The sequence below is a fragment of the Macrotis lagotis genome, chromosome X, assembly GCF_037893015.1.
Source record: "Macrotis lagotis isolate mMagLag1 chromosome X, bilby.v1.9.chrom.fasta, whole genome shotgun sequence".
Lineage (NCBI taxonomy): Eukaryota > Metazoa > Chordata > Mammalia > Peramelemorphia > Peramelidae > Macrotis > Macrotis lagotis.
The window spans coordinates 116,886,223-116,908,730 of record NC_133666.1 but is presented as its reverse complement, the minus strand read 5'-3'; the positions used below and the strand labels follow the sequence as shown (position 1 = coordinate 116,908,730).

The 22,508-nt window shown below is 34.0% G+C and overlaps 1 pseudogene; it reads right to left on the bottom strand.

Annotated features, from left to right (window-relative positions):
- Positions 1-4,011: 4,011 nt before the first annotated feature.
- Positions 4,012-22,508, bottom strand: part of LOC141498811 (small nuclear ribonucleoprotein G pseudogene) — a 39,304-nt pseudogene continuing 20,807 nt past the window's right edge.

The following is a 22,508-nucleotide window of genomic DNA, read 5'->3' as shown; positions in this document are numbered from 1 at the left end:
GACTTGCTCAAGGTCACACAGCTAGGTAATTATTAAGTATCTGAGTCTGGATTTGGATTCAGGTCATTCCTGACTCCAGGGCTGGTTCTCTTTCCATTGTTTCATCTAGTTGTACCTTGATGATTATTTCTCTGATTTGCTCCTTGATCCACTCATTCTTTAAAATTTAGGAATTTAGTTTTCAATTACCTTTTAGTTTATCTTTCCATTACTACATTAAATATATATTTTGTTTAGGTTTTTGCAAGGCAAATGGGGTTAAGTGGCTTGCCCAAGGCCACACAGTTAGGTAATTATTAAGTGTCTGAGACTGGATTTGAACCCAGGTACTCCTGACTCCAAGGCTGGTGCTTTATCTTCTATGCCAGCTAGCCACCCCTACATTAAATATAATTTTATTTCATCATGATCACAGAAGGATGCATTTAATATTTTTCTGCCTTTCTGCATTTGATTGTGAGATGTGTTTATGCCCTAGTATATCATCAATTTTGGTATAGGTGCATATACTGCAGAGAATAAGCTATATTCCTTTTTATTCCCATTCAGTTTTCTCCTAAGGTACAACACATCTGAGTTTTCTAAAGTTCTATTCATCTTCTTCACATCTTTCTTTTTTATTTTGTGGTTAAATGTATATAATTTTGAGAAGAAGTTGAGGTCTCCTATTATTATAGTTTTGCTATGTCTCATTGTAATTTGTTTGGCTTCTCCTCTAAGAATTTGAATGCTATACCATGTGGAACATGTATAAGTGTAATAATGATAGAACTTCATAGCCTGTAGTGCCTTTTAAGAAGATGTACTTTCCTTTCTTATCACATTTAATGAGATCACTTTTGTCAGGATTGCTACCCCTGATTTTTTTAACTTCTACTGAAGTATAATATAATTTGCTCCATTCTTTTGCCTTAAGCTTGTGTGTATCTCTCTGCTTCAAATGTGTTTCTTGTAAACAACATATTGTAGGATTCTTGTTTTTAATCCATTCTGCCATCTGCTTCTGATTTATGAGAGTTCATCCAATTCACCTGTACAGTTAAAAATACTAACTTTATATTTCTTTGTGCTATCTTCCCCTATTTATACTTTTCTAATTCCTTTGCTTTTATAACTTGTCAATAATTTTTCACTCCTTTTTCCATTTAACTCTTCTTTTTAATTTTAATTTTTACTTTACTTTTACTTTTGCCTTCCCATTTATCAGTTCCCTTTTCTTTCTTTCCTTTTCTCAATCCTCACTCCACTTCCCTATAGGGTAGATTTTTAAACCCAATTGGGAATCAATTTATATCACATCCTCATTTCAAGTTCCTTCTAAAGATATAATATCCTCATGAGCTAAAGTATCATGCAAAGTAAAATCACTTCAAGATCTATTTATGTCAAGCCCATCTAAATACACTCTCTTCCTATGTCCATATTTTACCTTATTACCAATCTGCCTTAACTAAAGTATTGAGTACATTCCCTCCAACTGTCCTATAGTATTACAACCTTTCTTAACTAAAGTATTTACACTCCCTCCCTATGTCCCTATAGTAATCCAGTCTTTGTTAACTAAAGTATCAAGTAAAGCAAGATCACTTCATGACCCTTTTATCTCCCTTTGTACCAGTAGAAATACAATCCTTGGAAGCAAATTTATTTCATGATCCACTTATGTCCATTTCCTCTTAGAACAATTCCTTACACTATATTCAGCTCTCAATAGCTGATATATTGGCCAAAGGCTCAACACTGTCATAGTCATCCTTTATCCCTAGCATATCTCTAAGTATGTTTTTTCAGTTATGCTAAGAGAAATACAATTTTTAAGAATTATAAATATTATTTTCTATTGTAAGGTTGTATCTAGTTTAATAATATTGACTAGCACTTTTTTTTCTGTTTACCCTTTTTACCTTGAGTCTTGTAATTGGAAGATCAAATTTTCTGTTCATTTCTGGTCTTTATATCAAGTAATTTGAAAGTCCACTGTTTCACTGAAGGTCCATCTTTTCCCCCCTGAAAGAATATGATGAATTTTTCAGAGTAGTAGAGGTCTTTTGTCCCCCATAATATCATATACCAGGTCCTCTGTTCCTTTTATGTGGAAGTTTGTAAGTCTTGTAAAATTATGATTATGATTATGTTCCTTGGTATTTAAATTGCTTCTTTTGGTTACTTGCACTATATTCTCCTGTGGCTGAGAATTCTGAAATTTGGCTATAATATTCCTTGGAGTTTTTATTCTGGACTCTCTTTCCATGGGTGATTGATGGATTTTTTTTTTTAGTTGTTGCAAGGCAATGGGGTTAAGTGGCTTGCCCAAGGCCACACAGCTAGGTAATTATTAAGTGCCTGAGGATGGATTTGAACTCAGCTACACCTGACTCCAGGGCCAGTGCTCTATCCACTGCACCACGGAGCTGCCCTTTGATGGATTCTTTAAAGGACTATTGTATCTTCTTGTTCTAGGATATTAGGGTAGCTTTCCATGATAATTTCCTGAAAGGCATTTTCCAAATTCTTTTTTGAATGAAGCATTCAAGACAATCAATAATTCACAATTTATCTCTCCTGGATCTACTTTTCAATTCTTTTTTTCTTTAATAGGTACTTTACATTTTCTTCTATTTTTGCAGCCTTTTTATTTTGCTTAGTGGATTCTTGATGTCTCATAGAGTGATGAATTTCCATTTTTACAATTCTAATTTTTAAGTATTTATTATCTTCAATAAGTTTCTGTGTTTCCTTTGCCAATGGTTAATTTTATTCTTAAATGAGTGATTTTCCTTTTCCATTTAATTAATTTTACTTTTTTGATTAATTGCATTCCTTTTCCAGTTGATTGATTTTATTTTTGATGATTTATAGTCTTTCCATTTGGTCATTTTTCCTTTAAAAAGGACTTGATTTAACCAGTCAATTTTCTATAATTTTCCTGCTTGACCCTCATTTCTTTTCTCCATTTTTCTTCTTTCTCTTTTCTAAACTTTTCAAAAGACTTTAAAATTTCTTTGATATCTCACCACTCCAGAATTTCCATAAAAATAATGCAACCCTTCCCAAAGTCCTTTATTTGCCTTCTTACTATACAAACTTGAAACAGTCCATATATAACATTATGTGTACATAATTAAGATGAAGAATAATAAAATCATTCATGTGCAAAATCTTAATGCTAGGAAATTCCACATTGCCACAATATCAAAAAATATTGCTTTACTTTAATACTTAGGGCTATTTTTTGCTTATCACCAAACTAGCTATGTTGTCTTTGTACAAAGAGAGTTTTATATTAAGCAATTTCTTAATTTTTTGTATCAATCTTCATTGTCACTATGAAATATGAAGTACCAAATATATTTATTTGATGTTCTCTGTGTTAGAAAGTATGATATATTTGGCATCAGGTTACCCAGATTGACTCCTCTTTCTACCATTAACTGGATAATTTGCTCCCCATCTTTAGGTCTCAAGCTTTCTCTTCATTAAAAATTAGTGCATTAGGCTGAAATTTGGTGAATGATTTTAAAGTAATTCAACACAGAGATGTACATATTGTTTCACAATAAAATAATGAAAAATATACAGCTAAATATCTAGTAGTTCTAATAATGTGCACTAAAATATTTCCTTGTCTTTCTAAATTATTGTTTATTCTTCCTCTGAAATCCCATATTAAAGCCTTTCAGAGAGAATACTTCCTGGAAGATAATTTCTTAAATTCATTTCTAGGCATATAATGTGATAAATTTGAAATCCCTCTTTTAAAAATTGCTACCTTTCCCTCTCCTTGCATTGTTTGTTCAAGAGAAACTGATATGACAATTAATAGGTATATTATGGAAACAGAATCAAGCAATAACATTTTCTTTTTTTTTAAACATCTTACAAAAAGTTTATTTTCAAAAAGTTAAACAAAGAATATACATTGTCTAATTTGATGTATCAAAAGAAAAAAAAGAGGCTTGTGGGAATGTAAAGTAAAAGTGGAGATTCAGGGCATCGACAGTGCTTCCTTCCCTAAACTCCTTCCAAGGCTTCTAACATAATGATGCTGTTTCCTTAGATCACAACCATTCCAATAGTGTTCTGTGTCCACCTGGTGCCATCTGTACACATTCATCAATCACAAGATTCATAAATGGATCAAACCCCTGCAACATTCCTAAGACATGCCTCCCACCATTTAATTTTTCTTTCTTTCTCTTTCTTTTTTTCCTTCTTTCCTTCTTTCTTTCTTTCTTTCTTTCTTTCTTTCTTTCTTTCTTTCTTTCTTTCTTTCTTTCTTTCTTTCTTTCTTTCTTTCTTTCTTTCTTTCTTTCTTGCAAAGCAATAGCAATACTTGCCCAAGGTCACACAGTTAGGCAATTATTAAGTGTCTGAGGCTGGATTTGACCTCAGGTACTCCTGACTCCAGGACCAGTGTTCTATCCACTGCACCACCTTGCTGCCCTCCACCATTTAATTTCAACCATAATTTCTTGTCTATAAACTTTTTTGTGTTAGGGTGGGTGCGCTTTATTCATTTTGTTTCATTTTTGGCTCTTTACTTCCTCCATGTGCAGACCTCAGCTTCATTCACACTCCCTTGCCCCCACCAATGCCTGCAATAATAATTTCTTAGGGGCTTACTATATATCAGGCACTGTGCTAAGCATTAGGGATAAAAACAAAAGAGAGGCAAAAGATATTCCTTGACCTTAAGGAGCTTACATCTAATGATAGATAACATAGCAATAAACTGTTTTCATAGTGTGACATAAAAGTGTCTGACACATTGACTGACTTATACCATTTTTTTAAGGTTTTTTCCAAGGCAAATGGGGTTAAGTGGCTTGTCCAATGCCATACAGTTAGGTAAGTATTAAGTGTTTGAGGATCGATTTGAACTCAGGTACTCCTGACTCCAGGGTTGGTGCTCCATCCACTGAGTCACCTAGCTGCCCCTGACTTATTACACTTTTGTTTCATTAAATAGCATTTATGCTAGATCTTGAGAATTATTATTTAAAGTCTAGATTATTTGAGTTATACTACTTTTTTAACCCTTGATGTTTTATTATGTCCCTAAGTTTGATGCATTATATGCATATATATTTCATATATTTTTGCGTGTATATGTATATACATATTATACACACATATATAAGCAAATTATAAATATATGTCTTATACATTTAAACATATATAACTTCAGTGTAGAGAGCATTCCTTATGTCCAAAACTTTCTGTTTAAGGCATTTATAAATTATTGTTATAAAAAAAATGAGATGTTGGGTATGGTTTTTTCAGTCTTTTTAGGATAAATGACAGATTGGCACCTTTTATTCTAAAACAATATTTTATAAATCAAAAGGGAATTAAATATGGTTTGGATGTCTAGTAATTCTTGAAAACAGCTTTTCAGGAAACTGGAAGAACAATTGCTCATTAAATATGAGAGATTTGATCATTAGACCTGAGGGATCCAGTTTTCTACCAGTCTGAGTCTGTAAAAATAAGTTTGTTCTGAAGACTTTTCAGAATTGATAGAGGCTTCAGAAACCAAGGAAATTTAGATACTTCTTATTGCATTTGCATCTGAAACTATTGGAGATGTATGAGTGTTGGGTTTTGTATTTAAAATGCTGGCAGAGAAAAACAATATTTTCTATTACATCCAGGTTTCACTTTTAGTAGAGAAATGTCAACTATGCTGAATGTTTTTGTCGATGTTAATATGCTCAAAATAGATAGGGACTAGCCTGGAATTCTTAAAGTAACAACCTCAGCTGATTCTAAAGTTCCTCAAGGTAGCCACTTGCATTATTCTCTAAATTAATTAGCCCCTAAGAGTTTAGTTTTTACTGATGTCTTTTACTGTACTCTTTCAGACAGATATTGTCGGTCCCTTTAAAATAAAGATTAGTGTTCTGGGTGTTGGAACTATAGAAAATGTCATCACAATTAAAGGAACAGTGATCAAATACAACTATTTTAAATCACCAGGAATCAATACAGGAGTGTTTTACACTAATCCCAAATAAGAAAAAAAGTCCAAAACAACAACAATAACAGAAATCATCTTGCTCAAATGTGTGGAAAAAATATTTTTGATTTGAGATCAGTGGTTTTTTCCTCATACCTAAAAAAGATGGAAAAGATCATTTCAATTGGAATGGAAAGCTGAAAAGGTATGTGGTAATTACTTTTTTCAAAAATAAATCTAATGATGTAAGAGACAATATTTATATGGATATAGAAAAGCCCTGAAGCAAAATTGAGTAAGTTGAATCAAAAATAATATAACTACCAAAACAGCAAAAATAGAATGAAGTAGCAGTTAAAAGTTGAAACTGAGGGGCAGTTAGGTGGTGTAGGCGATAGACATACACCCTGAGTCAGGAGGACCTGAATTCAAATCTGTTCTCAGACAAGACATTTAATAATTACCTAGTTATATGACTTTGGGCAAGTCACTTAAACCTATTGCCTTGCAAAAAATCTAAAAAAAATTGGAACAATGTTCTGCAATAATAATGACTAAACTTGTCCCCAAAGAGGAATGCTGATTTATTCTGTGTGTTGGTAAGTTTTAATGAAATATTTTAGCTTTTGCCTTTCTTTATATCTTCAGAGCCCGACACATCATAGCATCTTAATAAATCTTGCTAATAATTTTTTTTGATATAGATTTTGGATGAAGGGGAAGGGATGGAAGAAATGAAGGAAGAAAAGGAAGGAAACAAAGAAGGAAGAAAGGAAGAGACAAGGACTTATTAACTGACTACCATGTTCCAGGAACTTTGTTATAGACTTGACTAATATTTCATTTTATCCTCACAATAATCCTGGGAGATAGATACTATTATTATCCCAATTTTATAGTTGATAAAATAGACAGCAGTGACATCACTAGCCAAGGTTATATAACAAATGTTTCAGGATGGATTTTGCTCAGGTCTTTTTTACTCCAGGTCCAATGCTCTGTCCTCTGTGTCACTCAGCTGTAGCACCTAGCTACTCTGGGAAATGTGGGTGATGAGAAGTACAAAAGCAGTCAATGCAAATTTCTGTATAAAAAGTTTCAAAATCTCATTAAATACTACTAATAAAAACCTGATGTCCAAAATACACACAAACTTATACAAGAATGTAGTACTAAAGACCATTCCCAATAGATAAATGATTGTAAAATATCAACATTTTTCAAAGAATAGGAAACTAAATGACAAAATTAAAACATATTTCTTCTCATTAATATTAACAGAAATATAAATTAAAACAACTATGATGTTGTAATTATAACATATAAATTGAGAAAAAATGATAAATGATAGGAAAGATCAAGGGAACTATGGAAAGGTAGACTCATGAAAACACTGTTATAAGCCATGAAGAATTACAGACATTCTGCCTTTCAATTTTAAATCACACAAAAGATGTGATTAAATTTCCTCTAATGTAGATCCATCAATAGTTCCACTGGACATTTACTAAATCCCAAGGAAATAAAAAATGAATTTCAATCTATATTAAAATATTAATAACTACATTTTTGCAGCATTAGGATAAGAAACAAAATGTTTTTACATGTATGGTAATCAACTATGAAAAATACATAAAATGAAATATTATTAAGTATTTATAAATGAGATGATATCTGAGAAACTTCAGAAGATTTGCATTAACTGATGTAGAATAATAAAAGCAGAAATGTAAAATTTCAAGAAGATAAATGAAAGGATCATGAAAAGCAAATCAAACTGGGAGTAACCAAAGGTGTAACCGAAGAAACCAGGAGCTATCCAAAGAAATAAGGAAATATACTTCCTGCTTTATGGGATTAGAAAGACTAGTAGAATAATATTCTATATAAGTCAGATCTCTTCATATTGTCAGATAGTGTTCCTTTATTGTCTTTCCTTATAGCAAAGTAGAAGTAACTCCTTAATGGACTATTCATTCACCTCCACAGTTAAACCTTTGCCAAATCTGGTCATTTCTACTTTCATAATTCTCTCATAAGTTCCAGTCATATACATACAACATTAGTCCAGCCTTTATCAAGTCTTAACTGGAATATTTCAATAGTTTTCTGGTTATCCCACAGTGCTTCACGTATCTCCCAACCCCCAAACTATCCTTCATTTACCTGCCAAAGTAATTTTTCAGGTTCAGGAATGACTATATAAAGCTCCACCTACACTAACTCCTCAATAAACCCTATTTTCCTCTATGATCTAAAGGATCAAATATATAATGATATTGGTTAGAATCAAAAGTTCTTTACAGCTTGTGTTATTTTTTTTTACCTTTCCAGATTTTTTGTTTTGTTTTGTTTTGTTTTTTTCATTTCACTCCCTTTCCCATACTACTAGATGATATAGTAGATGGAGAAACAGATCTGGATTCAGGAACATGTAAGTTCAAATGTGGCCTCAGCTATTTACTAGCTGTGTGAACTTGGATAAAATCAAAGAGATGATGCCATGACAAGCAAATGAATTGGATTTAAGTGTAGGTGGGGGGGGTGAGAAAAGGGGCTTCAAGCACTTTCTCCTCCAGAATCATCTGGATCCAGTGGCCAAATATGGATCAGGACAAGTGGAGATTGCTCTGGATGTAATGTAGAATGTTCATCTTTTTGAGCTAAGTCCTGTAACAGTTACCAGTTTGACTGAAGTAACTCCCAGTCAGTGATTAAGGCTAAAAAAAAGAAAGAGAAGAGAAAAAGAAGTAAAGAATGACCACTTTTACCTAGTCCAAAAGGAAAATGAAACTTGGGTGGGGGGTGGGGTGGGGTGGGGACAGCGATTAAAGCCAGTAAGAAATGGAGCAATGAGTAGCCTCTTTTGTATAATCAAAAAAAAAATTAAATCTGGACAAAGAAGAAGCCTCAGGATTTCTGCCCAAAACAGAAACATTGCTCCTTACATTTACTTTGAGTCAAATGTGAACCAAACAATGACCAAGTGGGGCTTCACTTGGAACATATTGTTGGCCAATCAATGAATCAGAGTGATTTGGGGAGTGTAAATTCCAAAATATCTTACCAGGCCTTTGGGCAGAGTACCCACTGATAAAGGGAGAAAAGAAAGAAAAAATGGGAAGAAGGAAGGGAGAGAGGGAGAAAGAAAAGTGGAAAGAAAGGAAAGAAATGTGAAAAGAAGAAAGAAGAGAAGAGAAAAATATTAACACAAGTAATAATACATTGTAAAAGTCCAAAAACATTCTATTGTTTGGTTTTGTTTTTGGTTTGTTTGCTGTCATTGTTGGTGGTGGTAGTGGTGGTGGTGGTCGTGCTGTGTGTGTGTGTGTGTGTGTGTGTGTGTGTGTGTGTGTGTAAGTGTGTTGTTCTTTCCATTTACATAGTTATGGTAATTGGATGTAATTTTTTTTGGCTTTGCTCCTTTCTCTTTATGGGTTTAAGTAGTTCTTTCCATGTTTTTTGGCATTCATTACATTCATCACTTCTTACAGCAAAATTACACGTATATACCATAATTTTTATAGCCATTTCCCATAAACATTACATATTCTTTGTTTCCAATTCTTTACTATCACAAATTGTCTATTACAAATATTGTCATGTATCTGGAGACTTCTTATCAATGGCCTTTTTGCAGTATAAACTCAAATAAGAGATAAATATGGGTATGGATACTTTTGACATCTTATTTGTATATTTCCAATTTGTTAACCGATTTCTAGGTCTCTGACAATTCTAAAACTCTCCACTTTTACACTTTTCATAACTGTCAAATGTCTTTCTCTGAAGATCTTCAATAAGGTAGTGGCTTAAGTTATGACTATTTGGACAAAAGAGAAAGGTTTGTTTTAAATTACCTCTTCAGGTTCCTTTTAGACCAACAGTTCTGCTTGCTAAATGGCTTCTTCTGCTTGAGCCTCATGTTGCTTTGGATTCTATATAACAAATTTATATCTAAGCAGCAATTATAATGTTACTGGAATACTAATAATTAAGAATTACTTTCCTTTGATTACTGCAGGTATTAGGAAAACATGATGTTCATGGTAACTTACAGTTTAACTTTTAACATTTAATATTCTCTGTTTTTCTTTTTTCATTGTTATGACTTATAAAAGCACTGATGACCTCCCAGTAAAGCATTTACTGACAGTTAGCTACTGACTGGGTTAAAGACCCTTGGTTTCACCTGAGATTCTCAATTCAAGTTGATTATTAACTGCCATAACACACCCAACATGAAGGTCATTGATGCTAATTTTACCTCTGAAAGCTGCACTAAGATGGTAATTAGGTTGGATTTTGTTGTTTTAGTAGGTCTGAATAAACATTGTTATCACATAGATCAACATTAATATTGAAAAATCATGTCACAGATGAAGTATTTGAAGAAAAAATAATATACTACTTTGGGGTTGCCCATTAGAGAAAAAAATTTTGAAATTATAATTAACAGAGAGAATTCAGTAAATTAGAATTATCTCTCACTATCCTTCTTGGCCTTTCTTTAAGAATCTAGTCTCATTACTTGGACCCACTCCTCCAGAATGGATTTCCAGTTATATTATATGTAATTTTTCTTTTGTTTTCACCACAATTTATCAATATTTTATATTTTCTTAGGTTTAAAAATGAAGGAATAAAGGGAATAATATTTCTACCTTTTCCTTGTGTTAACAGCACACAAAGAGACTGTTATAAAAGTTTGAAGGAGCATTTAGAAGTTTGGACATTCCACAGAACGTGTTTTAGGCACCTCCTCACCATTCCTCAATATATATATACTGTCCTGAAATCAATCTATTAGTTACAATTTGTTCTATGTATGTTCCTCCACTTGTAGAGTCCCAGTGCTTTCTCTGAAATCTCTTAATCTAGAGTCATTGAATTTTAAAAATTTTATATATATATATATATATATATATAGCATTATAACATATATTAGCATAAACATTCATATTCATGCATGCATATACATATGATCGTTTACACATATTTGTATATTTTGATAACTATAAATTAATATATTTCATTTTTTATCAAGTTTAATCCTTTTTAACAAATCCTAAATATTTTATTTTTGAGAATTTAGAAACATTCTTAGAAGAGCTCACAAAAAGATTATGTACCCCTGACAACATCCTTCATGGATCTTTCTTCTAATCCTAAAAGAATGCTCACATCTTGGGGGCGGCTAGGTGGCCTAGTGCATAAAGCACCGGCCCTGGAGTCAGTAGTACCTGGGTTCAAATCCGGTCTCAGACGCTTAATAATTACCTAGCTGTGTGGCCTTGGGCAAGCCACTTAACCCTGTTTGCCTTACAAAAAAACCTTAAAAAAAATACTCACATCTATTGGCCTAACATGACCTGAAGGATTCTCATAGATTGGATTTGGGACAAGGTAAAAGAATCCTGGGACTATGTCCAAGAAATCTTTGCAATCAGTCCAAGAGAAACATTTAGTCTCAATAAATGGTAAAAAAGATACCCTTTTGATTATCATTGATAATCAAATTCCCTCAGTTAGTATGGGTAAGGATTTAATAAATCATTGAATTATATAATTTTTTGACCTGGGAAAGTTCTTAGAGATAATTTAGTTAACTATACTTCCTTTTCTTTTCTAGATTTCTTTTTTTAAATAATTACACTTTAGAGAAGCAGTCAAGATGATAGAGCAAAAGCAAGGACTCTCCTGAACTCTCCCCAAACTCCTCCATATAGTATTTAATTGATATTTTATTTTTCCAACATTCATCTGTATGCATATGTATATTTTAAAGTTACAAAATTTCCTTCCAACCTTCCTTCCCATTCCCCTCCTTTCAGTGGTGAACAGTCAGATTAGCCTTGTACATACACATTTGTATTAAACATGTTTACAGATTAGTTATTTTTGGGGTTTTTTTAGGTTTTTAAGTTTCTTTTCATTTTTTCTTTCTTTCTTTTTTTTTTTTCTAGGCAATGGGGTTAAGTGGCTTGCCCAAGGCCACACAGCTAGGTAATTATTAAGTGTCTGAGGCTGGATTTGAACTCAGGTAGTCCTGACTCCAGGACCAGTGCTCTATACACTGTGCCACCTAGCTGCCCCCAGATTAGTCATTTTTGGTATCAGGAATTAGGATTAAGGAAAAGAAGAAGTACATAAGAGAATTTTTTAAAAAGTAAATATAGTATCCATCAGATTTTTGAAGGTTTTTTTTTTTTGTGTGTGAGTTTTGTTTTGTTTTTCTTTCTCTGGATGGGGATAACATTGTCCATAGCTTGTCTAATGCTGTTGTCCTAGCTCTCTGAACTGCTGAGAGGAGCATCATCCATCAAGGTTGATCAACTCACAATGTTGTTGTTTATGTGTAGAATGTTCTCTTGGTTCTGCTCCCTTCACTCAACATCAGATCTTGTAATTCATTCCATTCTTCTCTAGTTCAACATTTATGGCTCTTTAGAGAACAATAGCATTCCATAATATTCATGTACCATAACTTGTTCAACCAATCCCCAACTGATAATTGCCACTACATAAAGAACTGCCATAAATATTTTGGAACATGTAGGACTTTTTCCATTTTTATGATTTCTTTTGGGTATAGACCTAGAATTGGAATTTCTGGGTCAAAGTGTCTGATCAGTTTTATTTCTCTTTGGGCTTAGTTCCATATTGTGCTCCACTTCCAGATAACTTTAAATGACCATTAAAAAATTCTAGTGTGGAAGAACTCACAAAAAGAAAGAGTGAAATAATTTTCCACCATAGGACAACTTAGAAGGGTAGCAGGAAAAATCTGTTCAACAAGGAGAGGAGTACATTTTAGCACAAACTGCTCCAGAATAGACCAAGTTCCAGAAAACCAGGAGTCATTGAATCAGCCTTGACAGCATTTGCTTTGGGATTCTTAGCCCATAGACAATAAAGAATTTGTAAAACTGTTCAGAAGAAGATTATATGGGTCTCTGTGCAACTATTAGCACAGGACTCTGTTGCTTTGCCCATTTTCATTTCTGTATTGCAATTCTTGGTGTCAATCCCAGGTGAGGAGGAGTAGTAGCACACCATACCTCACCTTGCATCACAGGGGAGCAAGGAAATACCCATGGTTCCCAAGGCAGAAAAGTGTGCTTGTGGTCACTTACAGATTAAACCACGAGTCAGGAAAGGAGTAAAGATTTCTCCTTAGCATGGACATATGAAGAAGTACTACAATTCATTTTTGATTAGAGAAATACAAATTAAAACAACCCTGAGATATCACCTACTCCTATCAGATTAGCTAATATAACAAAAAGGGAAATGATAAATGTTAGAGAGGATGTAAGTAAATTAAGACACATGCACTAGTAATGGAGTTGTGAACTACTATTCCAGTTATTCTGGAGATCAATTTGCATTTGCACCTAAAGAATAACCAAACTGTGCATCACCTTTGATTCATCAATATCACTAGTAGGTCTGTAATCCAAAAGATCATAAAAAAGGGAAAAGGACCTATATATGAAAAAATATTTATAGCAGTCCTTTTTGTGGTGACAAAGAATTAGAAATTGAGGGGATGCTCAATATTTGGGGAATGTGGTATATGACTGTAATGTAATACTATAGTACAATAAGAAATGATGAAAGACAAATTACCCAAAAAAGATTTATACTAATTGATTCAAAGTGAAATATGGAGAATCAGTGAAAACAATGAACATGGCATGAGCAGCATTGTGTGAAGATCAACTGTGAAAGATTCACATCTTTTCAGTCACACAATTATCCAAGACAAGTGCAAAGGATTCATGAAGGAAAAAAAACTATCCATAGGCACATAAAGAACTGATAGATTCTGAATAAAGATCAAAACATATTTTTTCCTTTGATCCATTTCTTTTTCCACAATTGAGACTAATTTGGAAATGTTAGAGATGATTGCACATGTATGAAATATATCATTTTTTTAAAGGTTTTTTGCAAGGCAAATGGGGCTAAGTGGCTTGCCCAAGGCCACATGGCTAGGTAATTATTAAGTGTCTGAGACTGGATTTGAACCCAGGTACTCCTGATCCCAGGGCCAGTGCTTTATCCACTGCGCCACCTAGCCGCCCCAAAATATATCATTTTCCAAAGGGGAAGGGGGGAGAGGGAAAAAGAAAGAAAAAATTGAACTCAAAATCTTGTAAAAATGAATGCAAAAATTATCAAAATATTTAATTGGGAAAAGATAAAATACCATCAAAAAGATAAAAACCTCACAAAAGTAAGATGAAGGCATGCATGTAACTTATAGAAAAGACATTCCACAGATCGAAGAGGAAGGAATAGCTTTAAAGTAAAATCTAGGATATGGCCAAAAGGATGTAAATAGTGGGGGGATGAAGCAGCCAGGTGACAAAATGGATAGAAGGCTAAACCTGGATTCAGGAAGCTCTGTCCTAGATACTTATAGCTCTGTGACCCTGGGCATATCAATTAATCCTATTTGCATCCATTTCTTCATCTGAAGAATAAACTGCAGAGGTAAATGGCAAACCATTCTAGTACCTTTGCTAAGAAAACCCCAAATGGGGGGCCAGAAAGAGTGAGATACTCAACAAATAGAGTATGGAGATTGGGATTTGAATAATAAAAACAGATTTAGATTCACTGGGATGAGAAGGTTTTGGGCAGATTGCATAGTTTATTAATCACTGAGGATTGAAGTCAGGTAGGTTATCAAGTTCCCTAGAGATTTGACCTCAAGACAGAGTCTTATGAGGTCCCATCTTAATCTCAGATTCTGTTGGTCTGCAAGGAATAATCATTATTCAAATTAGGACAAGAAATTAGGTCCAGAGAATAAGGTAGTCCAATGTTTCAATAATCTTGGATAAGCAATGTAGATAGACAAAAAGCTTGGTGCAAAATGTGAAGACTAAAGTAGGCTCAATTTCATTTGCTAAATTGCCTGCTTATTTCAAGAGTTTCAATCTACTATTTAACACAAAAATTCATGTTTTTAACAAAAAAATGCTCATAAAACCATGTGACTATAAATGATGAGAAATAATAATGTATAAAAATTGTAAATGGCCAAAAGGGCAATAGAGAATCAAAGGCAAATAAGTTATATTAATAGATGTTTCTTATTTACATTGTGCTATAAACTAAATTAGCCAAGAAATGAAAGATGGCAAAAGGAGGTAGAATTTTTTATTATTATTATTATTGTTATTATTATTGTTAATATTATTAGTGAATTCTGCACAAAGCAAACTATTACATAAAAATCATAGTAAATGATTAAAAGAAAGAACATAAAGATGCATAAAAGGGATAAAGAGTAAAAAGTCCGAGGGAAAAGAAAAAAACTAATTGAGAGAGAAAGTGGGAAAAGTAAAAAAAATAACAAATAAGTTAATTAAATTATTAAATTTAATAAATAAATTAAAATTAATAGAATTAATAAAAAAGGAACAAATAAGACAACTAGAACCAGAGTTGCACAATTTGGACAAATATTAGGAAGGATATACCTTTGGAAAGTTTTCCAGAAACCTCAGACAGAATTTCAAGAGAATTTATGAAAAGCACTGAAAATTTTCTAGGACATGGGAAAAGATATATATAAATACCAGTTACCTCTTTTTCTCTGCCTTTTGATAGTTTTTTTTTATAACTACATAAAAGAGTTCTGATTTAAATAAATAGTGCCTTTCTGGCTAAAGAAGCTATACTTCAAAGTATGTGTGACAGTAATGACTGCATATTAAAGTAGGAAATGCAAGGACTTTATTAGAAATTAGAATATTATTAGATGTAAAACTTTCTAAATGAATGGATGAAGTGAAATCTGTTTTTTAGTTCTCTTACTTGACTTTTTGTACTTGTCTGTCTAGTTCATAATTTGAGGAAAAGACACATTTTGACAATAATGACTTGCTCTTAAATGGTATTAAAATATATCTTAAATCAATATATTGTTCAGAATCAAAACTTGAAGAAAAATTACAACCAGTAAAAAAACATTCAAATAGGTTTAACTTTTGTACCTTTCCTTACATTGAGATGAAATTCTTTTTTTTAGGTTTTTGCAAGGCAAATGGGGTTAAGTAGTTTGCCCAAGGCCACATAGTTAGATAATTATTAAGTGTCTGAGGTCAGATTTGAACTCAGGTACTCCTGACTCCAGGGCTGATGTTCTATCGACTGAACCTCCTAGCCACCCCGAAATTCTTAAAGTATACAAAGTTTATGGGGACATGCCTGTGATTGTACTGGCTAAGGTGCCTGTTTTACAGTACTTCTAACAAGGAAGATTTTTTGCCTGTATTTAAATATTGATCAAAAATACCATAGAATCTTAGTACAGGGCAAAAATAGCGTAACCTTCAATAGATCTAAGATTTTGAGTTGGAACCTTAAAGATCATTAGCACTTGTTATATTTTAATTAATATTTTTTCATTTTTGCAGTAGAGTTAAGTGACTTGCCCAAGATCACATAGCTAGATAACTATTAAATGTCTGTGACCAAATTTGAACTCAGATAGTCCTGACTCCAGGATTGGTGCCCTAGCCACTGCACCACCAAGCTGCTCCTTGTTGCATTTTTTTAGGTTTTTTTTTTTTTGCAAGGCAATGGGGTTAAGTGGCTTCCACACAACTAGGTAATTATTAAGTGTCTGAGGACAGATTTGAACCCAGGTACTCCTGACTTCAGGATCAGTGCTCTATTCACTGTGCCACCTAGCCACCCCTCCTTGTTACATTTTTTAAAGGAGAAAATGGAACTCCAGATATGTTAAAAAACTGACTCTGTTTGACTCTTTCATATCCTGATTCTGACTCATTCTATTTCACCTTGAGCATATTACTTATGACTTTTTTTGTGAATAGGTTATCCATATGTAAATTGAGACAATTGGACAAGATATCCTCTGATATCCCTTTCATCTTCAGCTCTGTTATCTCCTGAGCTGAAGTAATGAAATTGGTAAGTTGCGGGCCACCATGGTATTGTGTTCTATAAGTAAAGTGGAATTACAGTAGCTCAAATGTAGCATGAGATCCACAAATTTAGAGACATCTCCTTCACAAATAGTCACATAGATTATTTGTGCCTGACTTGTGGTAGAGACCGCTAATATCATATTGGTATAATCAGTCACAGTCTGATCCAATGTACTTTGAACCCAACATCATGATTTTATTTTGCTCCTCTTTGAGCATGAAGTTCTAACAACAACATTGCCAAAAACCTATGGAGATACTTTTTGGCATAGTACTAACATAGTTCATGTCTTCTTTAATATGTTACTGTGATTATTCAGATCTCTATTTCCACTTTCTTCCAAAATATGTAAGAAAATAAAAACAGATTTCCTGCCAAGATGGCGGAGAGAAGACAGGCATAGTTCTAAAGACTCCTGATCTCTTCCCCATCTATCACATGAAACACACCTCTTAAAAGAAATCCAAGCCACAAAACCCAGAAAGAAAAGCCAGGAGAAAGAACACCTACCTCAGGATTTGTCTCCAGCAGCAGCTTTGGCCGAATCCAGGCAGGTGAGTCTGGGCTCAGAGGGAGGATCAGCCCCAACCAGCAAGATTAGCAGATGAATTGGAACCAGGAGTCTGAGGGCCAGAGAGCCAGACCTGCTGGATCAGCAGTGGGGGTAGATGGCAGGGGCTTGAGTCAACTAGGGAGCAGAGGCACTGGTGTTGGTGCTATTGCCCCGGAGCTTGCAAACAGGGCTGGAGGGAGATTTCCAGTGCAGGAGAGCTGGGGACACACCATCCCTGGTCTCCTCTGGGCTGAGGAACTCAAGAATCCCATTGCAGCTCAGACCTCCTCCCAGAGCAAACAAATGCAAACTACTTCTGCCTCAGGCCCAGGTGTGTGAGCAGAAGAACCAGCCCAGCTGACAATTAAGAGTGAATGACCTCAGGCCAGGGTAAAGCCCACCATTGAGTGAAGGCAAAACAATTCAATAGCACCAACTCCTCCCTTCAAGCAAAGGAAGAAGGCCTCAATCAAGGTCACAGAGACTCCAGAGAAAGCAACCAACATGTCCTACTGGCCAACCAGAGGAACTGCACTCAGTGAGTAAAGCCTTTAGCAATCCCAAGACCCTGTGAACCAGCCCCTCCCCAACTCAGGTCTTAGCAAAATGAAGAAGGGTCAGCAGAAAGGTGGATGCATAGAAAAATTCTAAGAAGGGAAAGACCCTAACTCAGAGAGACCTAGAACCTCTGAGGAGAATACAGTCTGGTGTTCAGCACAGAAAGAATTCCTTGAAGAAATAAGGAAGGATCTTAAAAATTTGGGAGAGACAATTAATACCTTGCAACAAGAAAACAAAACCTTAGAAAGTACAATTGGACAAATACAAAAGGAGAAAAAATCTCTCAGATCATCAATTGGTGAATTACAAAATGAGAATAAATCTCTCACATCATCAATTGGACTAATACAAAATGAGAATAAATATCTCAGATCCTCAATTGGACAAATACAAAATGAGAATAATTCTCTCAGATCCTCAAATGGGCAAATGCAAAAAGAAATTAATTCTCTTAAAACTTTAACTGGTCAAATGGAAAGCTCTTTCAACAGTAGAATTGACCAACTGGAAAAGGAGTTGCAAAAGGTTAATGAAGAAAACTCCTGCCCCCCCCCCACAAAGAATGGAATCTACAGAAACTAATGACTCCATGAGACAGCAAGAGTCAGCTAAACAAAATAAAAAAATAGAAAAAAATAGAAGCAAATGTAAATACTTCATCAGCAAAACCACTGACCTTGAGAAAAGATTGAGAAGGGGCAACCTGAAAATTATAGGACTTCCTGAAAACACTGAAGAAAACAAAAGCCTGGATTTAATATTACAGGATCTAGTGATGGAAAACTGCACTGATATCATGGAATCAGAGGGCAAAGTAGTTATTGAAAGAGTATATAGATCCCGACCAGAAAAAGATCCTAAAATGAAAACACTAAGGAATGTTGTGACCAAACTGCAGAACTATCAGATAAAAGAGAAAATCTGCAAGCAGCCAGAAAGAAACAATTTAAATACCAAGGAGCCACAGTAACGATCATGCAGGACCTGGCTGCATCAACATTAAGGGATCGAAGGGCCTGGAATGAGATATTTTGAAGAGCAAGGGACCTTGGACTGCAGCCAAGAATCTACTTTCCTGCAAAACTGAGCCTTCTCTTCTAGGGAAAAAGATGGACATTTAAGGAAATGGAAGAAATCCAAAAATTTCTGATGAAAAGACCAGAGCTAAGCAGAAAATTTAGACATCAAACAGGAGCTTCAAGAGACACATGGAAAGGTTAAAAAGGGGGGCGCAGTAAAGGGAAAAAAGCAATCCAGTACGTTGAAACTGGCTATATCCCAGCATGGGGGAAAAAAGATTCTCATAAATATTGAGAATTGTAACTCTAACAGAGAGAATATACCTAGCCAGAAATGATGAACATTCATGATGGATCCATGAGACTGCTATCTAAAGACATGTAACTGACTTTAACCTCACTTGTGAGAAAGACTAATAACTCTCAGGAATTTTGATTCTATTCGATAGAATACACTGAACTAGAAGGGACAGACATTCAGAATTTTCTATGACTTAGATAGAATGATCTAAAAAACACTATTTCCTTAAAAAGGGGGACAGAAAAGAGATGGGAGGAGGGAGGGGATTGAATTGGGTAAATCTCATTACACTAAGAGGTTCAAAAAAAACCTATGGTAATAGAGGGGAAGAAGGGAGCAGATGAGAAACACCTGAATCTTCTTCACATCAGACTTAGCTTAAAGTCATCCTACATATACTCAGTTAAATTATAAAACATCTAACCTTTCAGGTATTAAAAGGGGAAAAGGGTAGGGGGGGGTGGAGAAAGGGAAGGGGAGTGGGGGAAAAAGGGTAAATAACAAAAGGAAGGGAAGGGAAACAGGAAAAAGGGAAAGGGGAAAGGAAGGGGAGGGTGTGATATAGGAGGGCAAACACACTGAAGGGGGTGGTTTTCAGAAACAAAAGACTGGGGAATATAGATAAAAGGGGGAAAATACAAACAGAGGGAAGATAGCAAGGAGGGCAATAAAGAATTAGTAATCATAACTTTGAATGTGAATGGGATGAACTCTCCCTTAAAATGTAAGCAAATAGCTGAGTGGATTAAAAACCAGAATCCTACAATATGCTGCTTACAAGAAACTCATTTGAAGCAGAGAGATACATATACAGTAAAGGTAAAAGGTTGGAGCAAAATATATTTTGCTTCAGCTGAAGTAAAAAAAGCAGGGGTAGCAATCCTTATCCCAGACAAAGCAGCAGCAAAAATAGATAACGTTAAAAGAGATAAGGAAGGAAATTTTATCCTCCTAAAAGGTACCATAGAGAATAAAGTCATTTCAATATTGAATATATATGTACCCAGTGGGACAGCACCCAAATTCTTAGAGGAGAAGCTGAAGGAACTACAGGAAGACATAGACAGGAAAATTCTAGTAGTGGGAGAAATCAACCTCCCACTCTCAGATTTAGATAAACCAAACATAAAATAAACAAGAAAGAAGTTAAGGAGGTAAATAGATTGTTAGAAAAATTAGATATGGTAGAATTATGGAGGAAACTGAACAGGGATAGAAAGGAATATACTTTTTTCTCTGCAGTACATGGAACTACAAAAATTGACCATGTACTAAGACACAAAAACCTAACGATCAACTGCAGAAAGGCAGAAATAGTGAATACATCTTTCTCAGATCACAATGCAATAAAAGTCATATGCAATACTGGGCCAAGGAGATATAGATCCAGAACAAATTGGAAACTGAGTAACCTGATTTTAAAAAATGAGAGGACCAAAAAACAAATTATAGAAAGAATTAACCATTTTATCCTAGAAAATGAAAATAATGAAACAATATGCCAAAACCTATGGGATTCATTCAAAGCGACTCTCAGGGGATATATTACAGCTGTAAATGCTTACATGAATAAATTGCAGAAAGAAGAAATCAATGAACTAAACATGCAACTAAAAAAATTAGAGAAAGGACAAATCAAAAATTCCCAATTAAATACCAAATTAGAAATTCCAAAAATTAAAGGAGAAATTAATAAAATTGAACACAAATACACTACTGAATTAATAAATAAACCCAAAAGTTGGTATTATGAAAAAAAACAACAAAATTGATAAACCTCTGGTCAATTTGATTTAAAAAAAAAGAAAGAAGAAAACCAAATTGCTAGTATAATAAATGAAAAAGGTGAACTCACCACCAATGAGGAAGAAATTAAAGTAATAATTTGAAATTATTTTGCCCAACTCTATGCAAATAAATTTGATAATCTAAGTGAAATGGATGAATATTTACAAAACATAAGTTGCCCAGGTTAAATGTAGAGGAGATTAATTACCTAAACAACCCTGTCTCAGAAAAAGAAATTCAACAAGCCATTATTGAACTCCCTAAAAAAAAATCTCCACGGCCTGATGGATTCACAAGTGAATTCTACCAAACATTTAAGAAACAATTAGTTCCAATTCTATATAAACTCTTTGGGAAAATAAGGAAAGATGAAACTCTGCCTAACTCTTTCTATGAACCCAATATGGTCCTGTTACCTAACCAGGAAAAGCTAAAACAGAGAAAGAAAATTATAGACTTATTTCCCTGATGAATATAGATGCAAAAATCCTAAATAAAATCTTAGTAAAATGATTACAACAAGTTATCACTAGGATCATACATTATGATCAAGTGGGATTTATTCCTACAATATTAGGAAAACTGTTTGTATAATCAATTATATCAACAACAAACCTATTAGAAATCATATGATCATATCAAGAGATGCTGAAAAAGCTTTTGACAAAATACAGCATCCATTCCTATTAAAAACACTAGAGAGTATAGGAATAAATGGACTGTTCCTTAAAATAATTAGCAGTATCCATCTGAAACTGTCAACAAGCATTATATTCAATGGGGAGAGGCTAGAGGCATTCCCAATAAGATCAGGGGTGAAACAAGGGTGCCCATTATCACCACTACTATTCAATATTGTATTAGAAATGTTACCATCAGTAAATAGAGAACAAAGAGAAATTGAAGGAATTAGAATTGGGAAGGAAGAGACAAAACTCTCACTCTTTGTAGATGACATGATGGTCTACCTAGAGAATCCCAAGAAATCATCCAAAAAACTACTGGAAACAATTAGCAATTTTAGCAAAGTTGCAGGTTATAAAATAAATCCTCATAAATCCTCCACTTATCTATTTATATCTAGCAATATACAGCAGGAGGAGCTAGAAAGAGAAATCCCATTCAAAGTAACCTTGGACAATATAAAATACTTGGGAGTCTATTTGCCAAGACATACTCAGAATCTTTTTGAAAACAATTATGAAACACTTCTCATGCAAATTAAATCAGATTTAATAACTGGGCAATTATCAACTGCTCATGGATAGGTAAAGCTAATATAATAAAAATGACAATTCTACCAAAATTAAACTATGTGTTTAGTGCCCTACAAAGCAAAATTCCAAAAAATTA